Genomic DNA, 13828 nt, shown 5'->3' with positions numbered 1-13828 from the left:
TTATATGGGAATAGGATTGTTGCAGATATAACTAGGTATGTCAGACCACACTAGAGTAGGACGGGCTGTATTTTAGTATGACTGGTGTCTTTATAGAAAGCGAAATTTGGGGACACACACACACACACACAGTGAGATGCTGTGTGAAGATGAAGGCCAAGTTCAGGGCACTATTGCCACAAACCAAAGAACACCAGAATTGCCAACAACCCCCATCAGAGAATGGCCCAGAATGGGTTCTCTCCCATAGCATCAGGAGGAATTGAATCTGCCCAGACCTGGAGCCCCAACTTCTGGCCCTTGGAACTGCAAGATGACAAATTTCTGTTGTTTGAAGCCACAGCAAGGTCCCAGACTCTGGCACCTTTCCCCCCGCAGAGAGACTAACACACTGCCCTGCCTCATGGGAGTGTCACCCTCTATACATAAGGAGGTGCTTTCGAGGGTCCCTTCTGACCCCACACTAAGTCCTAGCAGAAAGAGGTACTGCTTGGTGGTCCGCTGGTAATTTTCTTTCGGGTTTTAAGAGACGGGATGTTAGCTGTGAAACTGATCCGATGAGCACTGCGTGGTAGACAAGGAAGCCTTGTGACTTCGTTGTGTCCTCAGTGGACAGTGGCACCTTTAACCAGAAGTACATGTGACACAATCGTATGCATCACTTGGTTGGTGGAAATGCAGTGTGCAGGGCTTCTGGGAACCCAACACTGTGATTCCTCAGGAGCAATGGTTCAGTACCCGTTAGGCCAGTGTTTGTGGCAAATTTATAGGATATAACTGCCTTAAAGGATGAGAATTAGTGAACTTAATTTATCAAAAAATAGGATCATTGGGCCGGGGATTTAGCTCAGTGGTTCTTCCGCCTGCCTTGCAAGCACAAGGTCCTGAGTTCGATCCCTGGTACCAAAAAAAAAGGATCATCTTTGTGGGTATAAATTCTCATTCCCTTAGGAGCAGTGTAAGCCAGTTCTCAGTGGTGTGAGCACCCAAACTCCATAACCTCAATAACATCTGCTTTGAATTTGACCTTACTCTTTCGAGGTCAGCCCTGCTGGGGGTGGGTGGGCATCAACCTTTGCTCTCTCCAAACCCATTGTTAGAATAATGATCCACCACCACCCACCTGTCGCCATTTCCCCCTCCACTTTCTTAACCTCAGAAGCTGGGACTAAGGTTTGTACTTCCCGGTGAAGATAACTTTTTGGCAGACTTGGTGTTTGTTTGTCCCTGCTTGCCTGGCTTCTGCTACAGGCTGGGCCTGGTGGAGGAAGGAGAGATGGCTGCTCAGGTGGAAATACTGGGGCTTCACTTGGGCTCATGGGGGGCAGGGTTTTTGCTTTCTGTAGAATGTGTGTTCGTGGACACCTCCAGGATATCCCTGGTCCTCGTCACCCAAGGATAGGACAGCTGGGAAGCCATGAATTTCCCCACCTTAAGGACTTACTTTTTTTACATCAGCTGCATCTTGGGTCATGGCTCCATGCCAACTTCTCCTTTGTCCCTTCCGCATGCATCTATGGCAGAATGGGGTTATTTCTCTAAACTCCCCCCCCCCCCGCCTGTTAAAAAGCCACTGGATCCAGAAGGAGCTTAGCTGGGGGTGGGAGGAGACATCCTGGCTCCTGTGAAGACTTAAGTAGCTTTGGCAGACAGGTGCTGCCCACCCCTCGTCCTAACTGATGTTGCCCCAGGGGTCTGTGTCTTTCCATTCCACCCTATGCACGATGACAGCCTGAAGTCTCATAAAATCACTCTTCAAATCATGTCTCTCTCCCTTCCCATTGCACATCACCAACTCCTGCCACAGGGTCTTTGTATGTGATTTATCCATTCATCAGCTAAGATTTGGATCATTTCCACATTTCAGCCATTGCAAATAATGCTGCTGCAAATATCGTGTGCAAATTTCTACAGGGAAACGTGGTTTCGTTTCTCTTAGGGATGTAGCTAGGAGAGGAACACTAGGTTTAACTTTTGAGGAGGTTCCAGTTTTCTAAACCAGCTGCACCATTTCACATCCTGCAGCAGTGTATAACGATTCCAGTTTCTCTTCATCCTCGCCAGTGTTTGTAATTGTCTCTCTTTTTTGTCCTAGCACGCCTAGTGGCTGCGAAGTGGTTTTTCTTTGTGGTTTTGATTTGCGTTTCCCTGACAACTAACATTGTTGAGCCCTTTTCCTGGGCTTATTGGCCATTTGTACCTTTTCCCCAGAGAAAAGTCTTTCAGATCCTTTGCCCATTTTTAAATTGGGTTTTTTTTTATTACAGGGATTGAGAGTTCTTCATGTATTGTAGGTATGAGCCCATACCAGAGGTATGACTTGAAAATCTTTCGCTTTCTTGATGGTGTCCAATTTTTCTGTTTTCTTTTGTTGCCTGGGTTTCTGGTTTGCTGAGAATCCCCCTAACACATCAGGAACACGTCAGGTGTGCCCTGGTGCAGGCAGTTTTACATTCATGGCTCAGTGAGGCCACAGGGCCTTCAAGGAGGGAGAAGAGGTGGGAGGAGGCAGCCAGCTCTGTAGGTTTCTCGGCTGCGGAAACGTCCTCCTTTCTTTCCTGTTGGCTTTGCCAGACTCCCTAGCAGTGTGCACTTCGTGAGATGGCTTCTGGCACCATTCTTTCCCACTTCTGCGTTAAGCTAGTCAGTCCTTCTTTCCACAAGTATTTGCTGTGCTCCCACTGTTGATCGAGAACCGTGCAGAGATGGGTGAAAGGCAGGCTGTGCTTTGAGGAGAGCCTCACCCCTTCTTGGCCAGGACTTGGTGTCCTCCCAGGCTCCCTAGGGAAGTTGCACCAACTCCAGGCCCGGCCTGGGGCAGGGCTCCCTCTTTTGAGTGCATGGGTTGTCCCAGCGCACCTGGGTCCACTCGGGACTCCTCCTCTGCCCCAAGGTGATGTTGGTTCTTTTTCCGGTCTGTACCATTCCTCTGTGCTTTGTTGGCACACGGAGTCACTGAGGGGCTTTTCAAAATCCCAGCATGTGCTGCACCCCAGAATGATTAAATTGGAAAGTTGAGACCAGATCCTGTGCCTTTTTTTTTTCTTCTTAATTCTCAGATGAGCCCAGTGTCATCTGAGGCTGACAGCCAGGGGTCTGCAGGAAGCTTGGGGCTGAATATGGCTGCATGACTTACCATACCACTCTCTCCCCACAGCTCTGGCTCCAGCCTTCTGCCTGAAGGCTTCTCTGACCCGATTTTCATAGGCCAGCAGGAAATCAGAGGCCTGTGTGATAAGCCTGGCCTGTTGTGACCGCACTCAGCCATAATTGGCAACATAGGGAGACATCTTGCTGGCTGGCTGGACAGACAGATGGATACAGTACTTAAAACGCAGGAAAGATAAATGGTATTGCAATGGTGTTTTTATTTAATCTTAAAAGTGGTATTTTATGAAAACCAGGCTTGATTAAAGGAGGATGAGAGATACGTGGAGAATGTCCTAGAAATGCTTAAGGGCCTCTGTAGACAGTCCCAGTGTACTGAGGATGTCAGTCTTGATATTTATATTGAACTTCACTTTGGAACTTTTATTTTCTTTTAGAGTAATTAGTTTTTGTTTTTTTTAAATACCAACCCCTATCTGTCTTCTTCAATGGTTGGGGTAGATTTTTCACCTCGTAAATGAAACCAAGAAAGGAAGGGAAGGGTGGGAGGGAGGGAGATTCCTTCATACCAGAAAGCTGGAACATGGAAAGAAGAAAAGGGTGAAATTAGTGGGACTGGGAGTTGGACAGACAGGAGGAGGGTGTGGATGGGAACCAGTGGGCAGTGTAGAGGACAGCTGGACAGGGAGGGGGTCCTCACCTATCACAGGGACCAGCTGCCAGAGTTGTTGGGGACAGCGGGGATTTTCAGAATTCTTTCTATATCAGAACTGAGACAGTCCTAAATAAACCCAAACATGGTCACCTTGACTGCTAGGTGAGAAACTGCTGGTTCCTTGCTTGCTTTTTTTCTCCAGTCCTGGAGATTGAACCTAGGGCCTTTGCATATATCTCTAGCCTTTTAAATTTTATTTTATTCTATTTTATTTATTTTGAGACAAGATCTTGTTAGATTGCCCAGGCCAGACTTGAACTTACCATCCTCCTGCCTCAGCCTCCCAGATTACTGGGATCACAGGCACATACCACCACACCCAGTTGATTTTTGCTTGGAGGAATTGGGGCCAGGAAGGGGAGAGAAGGAATCTTAGGATGAGCAGGAAGCTTGATCTTGGTGCTCAGGACATGAGGCTGAAGACCCCTAGTATCTGTAATGCTGGGTCTGCCTTCACTAAAGCCTCTGTTGTTAGGGGAAGATACACTGCATCAACATCCAGCACAGAGGATGGGGAGGGAACCAGAGGCGGCCGGAGGAGGACACAGACAAATAGGCAGGAAGTTTCCTGGAGGAATCAAAGGCACTGGCTTTATATCAGCTCTCAGATATATTCCTGCCCCTGAAGCAGGAATGACTTGGGAGGCAGATTTTGTCCTTCATCTTTGTGCCTTGTTGCCTGGACGTCCTGATACGTAAGAAACATCCCGGACATGTTTGTTGGATTAAACCCAGCCAAGAGGAAGCACATGGTGCTTGTAGGACTCCAAGGGTGAAGGGTGAGGAGTGTTTACAGAAAGATCACCATCATCGCACTGTTTTAAAATGTCGTTGAGGATGCAAAACATGCATTCAAAGTATTAACAATCACAGACTCCTCTCAAATGGATTTGCTGAAGAAAAAACAAAGCATCGTGTTGTATTTGAGCTCAAGGCTCATTCTCAAAGGCTGCCTTGGTTCAAACTTGGTTCAGACACCAGTACAGTGCCAAGTGACTTGTGCAAGAAGTGACTTTCTCCCATCGTGGATTACACTGAATTTCTATGGACCAGGGGTGTGGAATCGGAGGAAAGGGAGGTGGGAGAGAGTCGGTGAGCTTCAGCTGAGTTACACTGGGTTAACAAGTGACCCCAAGTTCTCAGCACTGAGCAATGACAGAAGGTGACTTCTGACACTCCAGATCCTGTCCAGCATGAGAGCCCAAGGCTGGAAGTGCAGTCCTTACCTGGGTCTTTACTGCGACAGGGCACAAGAGAGGAGAGTCACACACAGGATAGCTCTTAAGGCTTCCACTAGGGTGGGGCCCACACAGCTTGAGGGGATATGATCTCATTACAGATGAAAGCACACCCGCCACACTTTGTGAATGATCCCTGTGTCTTGTGACCTCATGCCATCATCTACAATACAGTTCCCAAAGCATGACACTAACACAGGCAGCATGGGCCAATCACACATGTGTCTTCTAAGAATGTAGATGTCAGGAAGCAGGCAGAATGACAGAGAAGGGGGAGAGCAAAGGAAGGGGAACACAGCCTGCACTGGGGTCTTTGACCCGAGCCAGTTCTCGAGTCCAGCCAAGCTGCTTCCTCAGCCGTGAAACATTATCAGTATTCTGAACAGGGGGCAGTTCACTTTACCACCCTTGAATAAGGGAAGTCCAATTGATTGCTTCTTGGTTTATATCAAAAACCAATTCCTTCTTCAAAGGAAAGCTCAGAGTTCTGGCTGCATTTTTCCTGCTCAAAAACACCTGTATTTGACCTCCAAGTTAGGCCTCGAGTTACCATGGACCTTGAGCATCCCTTTCTCTCTGTTTCCTGTCCTTGCAGTGAGCTGGCTGGGCTATACCAGTGGGTTTTAGGGGTGTGTTTCAGTGTCACCTGGTTTTCAGCCCCAGAAATTCTGAGGTTCCCTCCAGGCTGAAACAAACGACTTGGCTGGGATTGGACTTGACCTCTTTCCAGCTAGTGCCTGTGGGGAGTAGCTCTGGCCTAGCCTGGTAAAGGACCCCAGCACCAGGCTAAGGTGGCACCGAAACAGACTGTAGGTGCCCTGTCTTCCTGCCACCCTCTCCAGCTTCTGATCTGAGAGTGATGACATCTACAGATGAGGTGCCCATGGATCGTCTGGTGGGCGAGGACTGGCCGGGCAGAGGGCCCGAAGTGCCAGCCCCTGGTTCTGCTTCCTTGGCCCTAGACCTACAGGGCAGAGAGATCTGCACCCCTTCGTGACCTCACGTGGTGAGCCATCATTAATGGAGCCGAATTCCACAGCCTCTACAAATGAGGTCCTGTCCGGAGGTGTGGGGATTAGGACCCCAACAGACTTTTTTGGGGGAGGCTCACACGTCAGCCTATGACAGCAGGGAGAATCTTTTAAAATGGCAGCTGGGGGGTGGCACCTGCTTGTAATTCCAACACTCTGGGAGCCTGAGGCAGGGGAATGCAATTTGAGCCCAATCTAGGCAACTTGGTGTCTTAGTGAGCCTCTATCTCAAAATGTAAAAATTTTCTTTAAGGGATGGGAATGTATCTCAGTGCAAAGCCCCTGGGTGCAAATCTCCAATAATATCAAAGAAGAAAACTGAAATGTTTTTAAAAGTTTCTGCTTAAGTTTTGATCTTCATTCAATTTTGGGAAAATGATTGCCATGGAATCTCTGTAGCTAACCAAAGTGGATACAGGTTTTTCCTGTACTGCCTGAACTTCCTTCTCTAGGACCACAGGCAGCTGCCAGAGTGGTCATGCCTGGCCCTGGTGCAAGAGGCAGGTGGCTCTGTGCCCAGCGCGCTGCCTGTGCTTGTGATAAGCCTGAGGCCAGAGCCAGGCCCGCAGCTGAAGCCGCACCTGCCTCCACAGTGCGCTGTGGCCTGGACTCCGGCAGACTGAGATTCAGCCACCCTGCCAGGCTGGGCAGCCTCCACCTCCCCAGCTCATGAACTGCTGCGGGGCGGTTCTCTTGTTTTAATTTTTCAATCAGGTCTGAACATTGTCTATTGTGAACACATGTTGGCAACTCTCGGAGCGTCGTTTGTGAGAAAAGAAGGGGGCCGGGGATGTAGCTCAGTGGTTCCACTGCCCGCCTCGCAAGCTCAAGGTCCCAAGTTCCATCCCTGGTCCAAAAAAAAAAAAAGAAAGGAAGGAAGGCACTGGTCACACATCCTAATGGCCTGGCCGCACATGGCCACCAGCTTAGGGTACTGACACCCAACCCCCGCCCAGGACCGAGGAGAAGCACTGGCTCTCCAGTGTAAGCAGCTGGGTGACTGAGGAAGGCAGACAGGACAGCAGAGTCACCAGAGTCCTCCCCAATGCCCCGGCCCTGCTGAGGCCCCACATCCTGGGCTAGGGGCTTCCCGGGCTCGGGGGTTCTGCACTGGCCTTAGCTCTGGCCAGGGCATCATCTCGCCCAGAAGTGATGGCAGGGGTGTGTTTCTGGAACTTTCTGTGTTTACTGTCCACCATTTCCTACCTTACTTGGAGGTTCAGGGTCTCTGTGGCTCTCTCTATGAGCAGTTGTCACCAGAGAGATCTCTAAGTAGAGGTTGTCTAACACCGGAGTCACCCATCAATAGGACAGGCTGCATCACTTTCTTAAAACTCAGAACAGAATACATGTAGTGCCCCTGATTTAATCCTCACAAAAACCCTGTTGGGTCGGTGTAATGATTATCAATCCCATCTTACAGATGAGGAAAACAGGCCTAGAAAGGTTTATGATTCACCCGCCATAGTGCTAGTAGGTGGCAAAGCTGCGATTTGATCCTGTGGAAAGGTAGGAGGAGTGAGGGCTTTTGTCCTGCACGGTGTGCTCAGGAAGATGAACCCACTCTGTCTTAACAAGGACACACTGGCTTGGGGTATTGGTGTGGAAGGCAGTCTGTAGAAAACAATTGTCTAGTGCCACAGTGTGTTGGTGCTGATTTCAATTAAGCTGTGCCTGCTAAGCGACAACCTGGCTTCCACCACCTGGGCAGCCCCAGCTTTCTGTTCAGCAGTATTGTGGAGGCCATTTTAGGTTACAAACTTCAGAACCTGAGTGGCTGCTTTTGCCTCAGGCCGTTGGCCTTTAGCTGTTAGTGACCCAAGCCTGGGCCTAATTCGTGCTCTTTGCTCTAAAAGAGATCTAGTGGCTGTGAGCCTTCCAGAGCCTTTTGGAGCCTTCCAGAACCTTCCAGAGCCTTCTAGACCTTTGGCAGTATCTCTGGGACCACAGAGGAAGGGAGGCACTAGGGCCTTAAACAGTATGAGGACCCTCCAGTGCCTCTGGTCTTCCTGATTCTGCTTACCTCAGCTTTGGCCTTATTCCTTTCATGAAGACCTTTTCTATGACTTTCTTCCAAAGCAGGTTCTTCCTTCTGGAAATTTCTGTGGTAGCTGCTATCTGTACCACACAGGAGCTACCCTGACTCCATCCTGCTTGTTCCTTATCTCCACAACTTCCCTCCTTCAGGACTTAAGTCTCCAAGGTTGGGAATCTCTCTTCTGTTTCTCTCATGTCCAAACATGAGGCCGGCACCTAGTTGGGGGTGCTATACATACCTGTTCAACAGGAAAGGGACTGTTGAGAGTTAGGGCAACAGGAGCTCATCTTGTTTCTGTTTAAGAAACAGAAGAAGAAAACAGAGTCCTCCAGGTGCCTCCCTGTTTCTGTTGACAGCAAGTTCATGGTCTCCAAGTGATGACTCCTATTGCTCAGGTCTGGGAGCTCTTTCCTGGATTGGCCAAAGAAGCTGTGTGAGGCATTCAGTTAGGGACTAAGGAACATTTGAAAGGGTGTGTGCAGGAGCCAAAGGGGTGGGATCTCAAAGTTAAAATGCTGGGAGCCCAAGGCTCCCATGGCAGTGGGTGTGGCAGGCTCCCTGGGACCAGGGGTTTGGGGTGGAGTGGTGGTGGTATCAGAGATGTCTGGAGGTGAGGCTTCAACAGTCTTAAGCATGTTGTGTTTTCTTTACTCAAATATATCGGTGATTTCAGGGTGCATGGTCTTAGCTACAGCGTGAATGGCAGCTCCTTGCACCTTGGACTGGGCACATGTGTTTGGGCTGGAGCTGGAGTGGTCACCACGAGGCTGGTATATGCAGTCTCAGCCAGGGTACCCTCTTGCTCAGCAGATGCAGTGGGTAAAAAACACAATGCTTGGGCCCTGGCCTTGCCCCCCAGGACCCACCTGACCTGGTGGTCATGTGTCATTGCAAGTTTATTAGTGTGAGATTGTTCAGCAGACGCGAGCCTGTTCTTCAGACACAAATCCGCTGTTGCGCCCAGCACTGCTTTGGATGGAGGGAGCCAGCTGGGTTCTATGTTCAAGGTTCTGGGAAGCTTGTGGCTGGAAGCAGTTTCCTCCTGTCTCTTAAGAACATTGAGGGTTCAGAATTGGTGTTGAACCTGGGCCTGGTAGCGCCTGCCTGTAATCCCAGCACTCAGGAGGCTGAGTAAAGAGGATTGCCATGAGTTCCAGGCCAGCCTGGGGTACATAGTGAGTACAAGACCAACCTGAACTATATAGTGAGACCTTGTCTCAAAACCCAACCCAACCCAACCAGACCAGACCAGAATTGGCCCTGAAAGATGAAGAAACTGGTACCCTTTAAGGGGGGGAAGGTTGGGGATTTTTGTTTCTCCCCATTACAATCAGCAATCTAATTAAGTTAGATCTTAATTATTGCAAAGGTCACTGTAACCCAGGAGTCTGGCTACCTTGGTAAATACTGGTGATCTCCAGCAGCCGGGAGGTAGAGGAGCTGTCTGCCCCCTCCTAGCCTCAGGAGCTAGTGGTCAGTTACAATGAAAGGAATATTTGGACCAGATTTGCCAAATCTGTGCCACGAGTTTTAGGTGCAGACCCCACCTGCTCCTGTGGGTCACAGGAAGTCTCACTGCTGCCATTGGAAGATTCACTCGGTGCAGGAGTGTGTGTGTGTGTGTGTGTGTGTGTGTGTTTGTGGTGTTGGGGATCCAAGCCAGGCAAGCTCTCTACCCCTGAGCTGCATCCCCTTCCCAAAGGCATTCTTTTAATGGCACAGCTCAGCGTCGGGCCCCCTGAGGTGGAGGATGTGGGACAATGGCATGTGGACCTTGAGGGCTGCAGCTGGGGCGGCCACCGGATGGCTGGGTCCTCTAGCTGACGGTGGCACCACTCACTCCACCATAAAGCAGCTACCCAGCAAGGATGTCTGGCCAGAGTGGTCCTCTCTGGCTCGGTTCCAAATCACAGCATTTCAGAAGCTACTGAGCTGCCCAATCTGACACAGAAAGCGCCACCCTCCCGCATCCCACTTAGTGAGGTCGATCCCAGATGGCACTCCCAAAAGGTCATCCATTCTGTGCCTGCTCTCCCATGCCACCTGCTTCCCAGTGAGACTCAGGTGAAGCTGGGGAAGCCGGGAGCCCAGCACTTACCCAGGGGACCCTCTTGTCAGTGCTATTTATGGCTTGTATCTAGCTGTCCCCAAAAGCTTCATGTGCTCATAGGTGGGAGTTTCAGAAGGTAGCTGGATTAAGGTGTGTGGATGTGGATTAAGGGTGTGTGCTGGAATTAAGGGTGTGGATAATGGAAGCCCCTCCCTGGGTGTGGGTGGCACCACTCAATAGGTTTGTAGCCTGGATGGAATATAAGGAGACAGAAAGAAGGCAGGCTGCTGCTGCTGCTTGCTGGTTTGCTGCTTTGTGCCTGCTCTGCCATGGGCTATTTCTCTTCCATGATGTCCTTCTGCCATGCCATGCCACGCCACCCTGTCATGCCACCCTGCCTCGGAGCCAGCTGACTGTAGACTGAAATCACTACAGACTGTAAGCCAAATAAACCTTTCCTCCTTTAACTTTGGGTGTCTGGTATGGTGTCTCAGCAATGAAAAAAGTAACTAAGACAGTGCCCCACCGCTACCACAACACACAGACTGTGTGGCCCAGGATTGCAGGCTTCTGGGGGCAGAGATGGGGAGAGCACCTGTTAAGGGGTTGAGGAGCCAGATAAGGGCTTGGTTAAGCAGCATCTCGGCTCCAGGGCAGCTGCTGTCGGCCCTCCACACACACCCCCTGCAGGTTCGCTGTGGGCCTGTGCTGTGGTTGGGAGACAGGGCTGCAGGTCCTGTTGGGGTTAGGGTAGTGGCCATGTGGTTGTGTGCTGCAGTGCCTTGTCCCAGGAATGTGAGCTTGGCGAACAAGGCTTGACTCAGGTGCACTGCCAAAGATGGCTTAGAATTTGGCAAGGATTCGTGCTAGGTTCCTGATGTTGGGAACCTGACCCAGGTCTCTTATCCATGCTTTATACACGCGTGCTCCTGGTTCTAGTTATCTCTACCACTGACACAGCACCAGCAATACTGGGCATGGCTTGATATTTTCCTGCCACATTTACCTTGTCATTTTGCAGCTCTTTGAAGTCACTTTATTATGTAATTTCATAACACGCCACATGACTTGATCAGCACGTACTTAACAATTTCCCATCATTACACGATGTACCTCAACTCAGAGAGTGTGAACATATTCTTATTTTTAATTACAGAATAAACCTGGGCCACGGGGTCGGGGTGGGGGTGGGGGAGCAGAAGACGCAAATAAGCAAAAAGAAAGAAATAAAAGAGGGAGTGGACCTGTTTGTGCCGCCAGTGTTGGCCCAGAGCTGGGCTTTGGAACAGCTGTGGTCAAATCCTAGTGTTGTGACTTCTCTGTTCTCTAACTTCGGTAACTCAGCCTCTCCGAGCATCAGTTTCCTTATTGACCAAACAACCCTGTGCTTATTTACCTGCTCTGCAGACTGAAATAGCACATGCAAAGAGCTCACCCATTCCTGGGAAAGGGCTGGGTCACAGGTACGGGGCAGGAAAAGGCCCTTGGGGGCAGGTTGGGCTTTCCTGGCATGGAGACCTGCCTGAGGCCTCGGGGCCAACAAGCCTCTGTTTGAGAAGGTCAACTTTGGGCCAGGCCCTTAAGGGGCCTTGTCACACACTGACGAGGTGCTCACTGGGCAGTGTGGAGCTAGGGAAGCTAGTTTCTTGGTTTGTCATTGAACAGTGATTTTCAGGCTTTTCTAGTCTCTTCTGTCTGCTGAGGTTTGTCTTTCAAGAGAGCTGACTTCGGTGCTCTAAGGAGAGAAGGTGAGCAAGCTCAGAACCCAAAGGGGAAATAGACCACCTAAGCGTGATGGAGTCTTTGGGAGCAAGTAAACGCTGGTGAAGCCGGCAACCTGATTTGTGGTTGGAAACGATTTAGCCCGGACCTCAGATCTTTATGCTGCTCCTCAGTCTCTGGTGAGTGACACCAGGACCTGAGACGTGGAATTGCTGGCTGTCAGAACTGCAGGAAGTCCTTCTCAGATGCCTGTCTCTGAGTGTAGCAAATCTCCATAATCCTTTGGTTCATGGCATCTGTTTCCCTGGCATTTCCAGCTTTTCCAAGCAAAATGAATTAGGCTTTTTTTCTCTCGGGCTTGTTTGTATAGCTTTGGAATAAAGCACACAGAGAATAAAACAAGCCCAGCATGCCCAGCAAGGCTAGTTCCAGAACCAGCAGGGGAAATACTGAGATTGGCTAGACCTTAGGCTGGCCACTCAGATTGGGGCCCAGGGGACTGGCCGGAGGATGTCAGCCCTCCACTCCCCAGCTTTTTGCTAAGCCTGGCATTTACGCTCCTGCTGCCCTCTGCTTCCAGAATAATCCCGCACATCCCAAGCTGATGTTTATTTTTGTCCAAATGCTTGTTCATCCATTATCCCAACAGCAGCCCTGGGAGGTGCACAAAGCAAACGTTTCCACTTGGTTTGTTTTTGAAGAGGGCAGACTCAGGCCCGGAGAAATGACTAAGCTGTGGTCCAGACCTGGGCTGTGGTCACAGAGTCTTAGTGCTTGGGTCTGGAAAGGACCTTGTGGTACATCATGTGCTCAGGCTACAGACAAGAAAACAGGTGAGTACAGAGGGCTCTAGCTTCAAGTAACATTCTCAGGCCGTCAGGTGTTTGTAGCAGCCAGGACAGGGGCCAGGCCTCAGGGTTCCTGGTTCCTAGAGACGTCTTGCTGCCATCCCTAACCCCTCCAAGGTCTTGGGTGACACTGACTGGCCTTACCCTCCTGGGATGAAAGTATCCTTAGGAAAAGCCATAGAATTCCAATCCCATTAGAAGTCCCAGGCCCTTATGTAGTGGCCTTTTTGCCCTTGAACTTTGGTAGACATCAAGGCAATGCTGTTTTGTCACGTCTCTATGTGGCCTTCCCACGTACATTGTCTACATCTACCCTTCCTTACTTTTCACTGACACCAACCTTAGCTGGACAACAAATGCCAACTGAATCCTGTCCTTTACAAGCTAGCATCTTGGAAGAATCCTCCTCCACATGAATACTTTTCACGATGGGTCATTTACTCTCTCTTGAAGCCGTTCCTCCATTGCTGAAAAGCTCGAGTCATCAGCAAGTTTAATTTAATACTGAACATTGCAGGGTCCTGAAACGGGGACCACCCCACACTTTCTCCTTCATGACTCCAGTCCATTTTATTTCCAGCCAGCTTGCAGACCCCTTAGAGCATTGTTGGAAAGGTACCCAGGATGCTTTCATCTGGACAGGAAGATACAGAAATGCCAGTGAGAAAGTAAGAAATGTATTCTACTCACAGGTCCCTAGAGGCAGGAGGCAGAGCACTGCACACAGGGCCACATAGGGCAGTGTCAGGGCCAGGCAGGAGCTGAAAAGAGCCAGGAAAAAGGATGGGTGGGAACTTCACTCTGGCTCCCATGGGAAGGACCAAGCGAGGCAGGGTGAGCAGGCTTGGGACCAGACAGTTTGAATGATTTTGGTGAGCTCTGGGGTGTCAGTGCTGTCCCTAATTTGTCTGGTACCTGCTCTGGGATGATCAGGGCACAGGAAAGTGGTGCAGGGTGTGAGAGAGGAGGTAGGGGTGATAGTAAGGCCCTGGGTCAGTGGTTTGCACCGGGGAACGCAAGCTCACAGGTGAATTGTGTTCTCTCTCTAGGAATCGGCAAACTGGGAGGGACAGCCCCC

General features: G+C 50.1%; 1 protein-coding gene across 4 annotated transcripts in view; it reads left to right on the top strand.

Annotated features, from left to right (window-relative positions):
• Prkag2 (protein kinase AMP-activated non-catalytic subunit gamma 2) overlaps nt 1–13828 on the top strand; it is a 238918-nt gene that overhangs the window by 32759 nt on the left and 192331 nt on the right. The gene's annotated exons all lie outside the window — the stretch shown is intronic.

The sequence above is a fragment of the Heterocephalus glaber genome, unplaced genomic scaffold (assembly GCF_053883595.1).
Source record: "Heterocephalus glaber isolate CG9 unplaced genomic scaffold, H.glaber_assembly_v1.0 deba00000818, whole genome shotgun sequence".
NCBI lineage: Eukaryota > Metazoa > Chordata > Mammalia > Rodentia > Bathyergidae > Heterocephalus > Heterocephalus glaber.
Note: the sequence above shows the minus strand (reverse complement) of the source record. Positions and strands in the feature narration are given on the sequence as shown.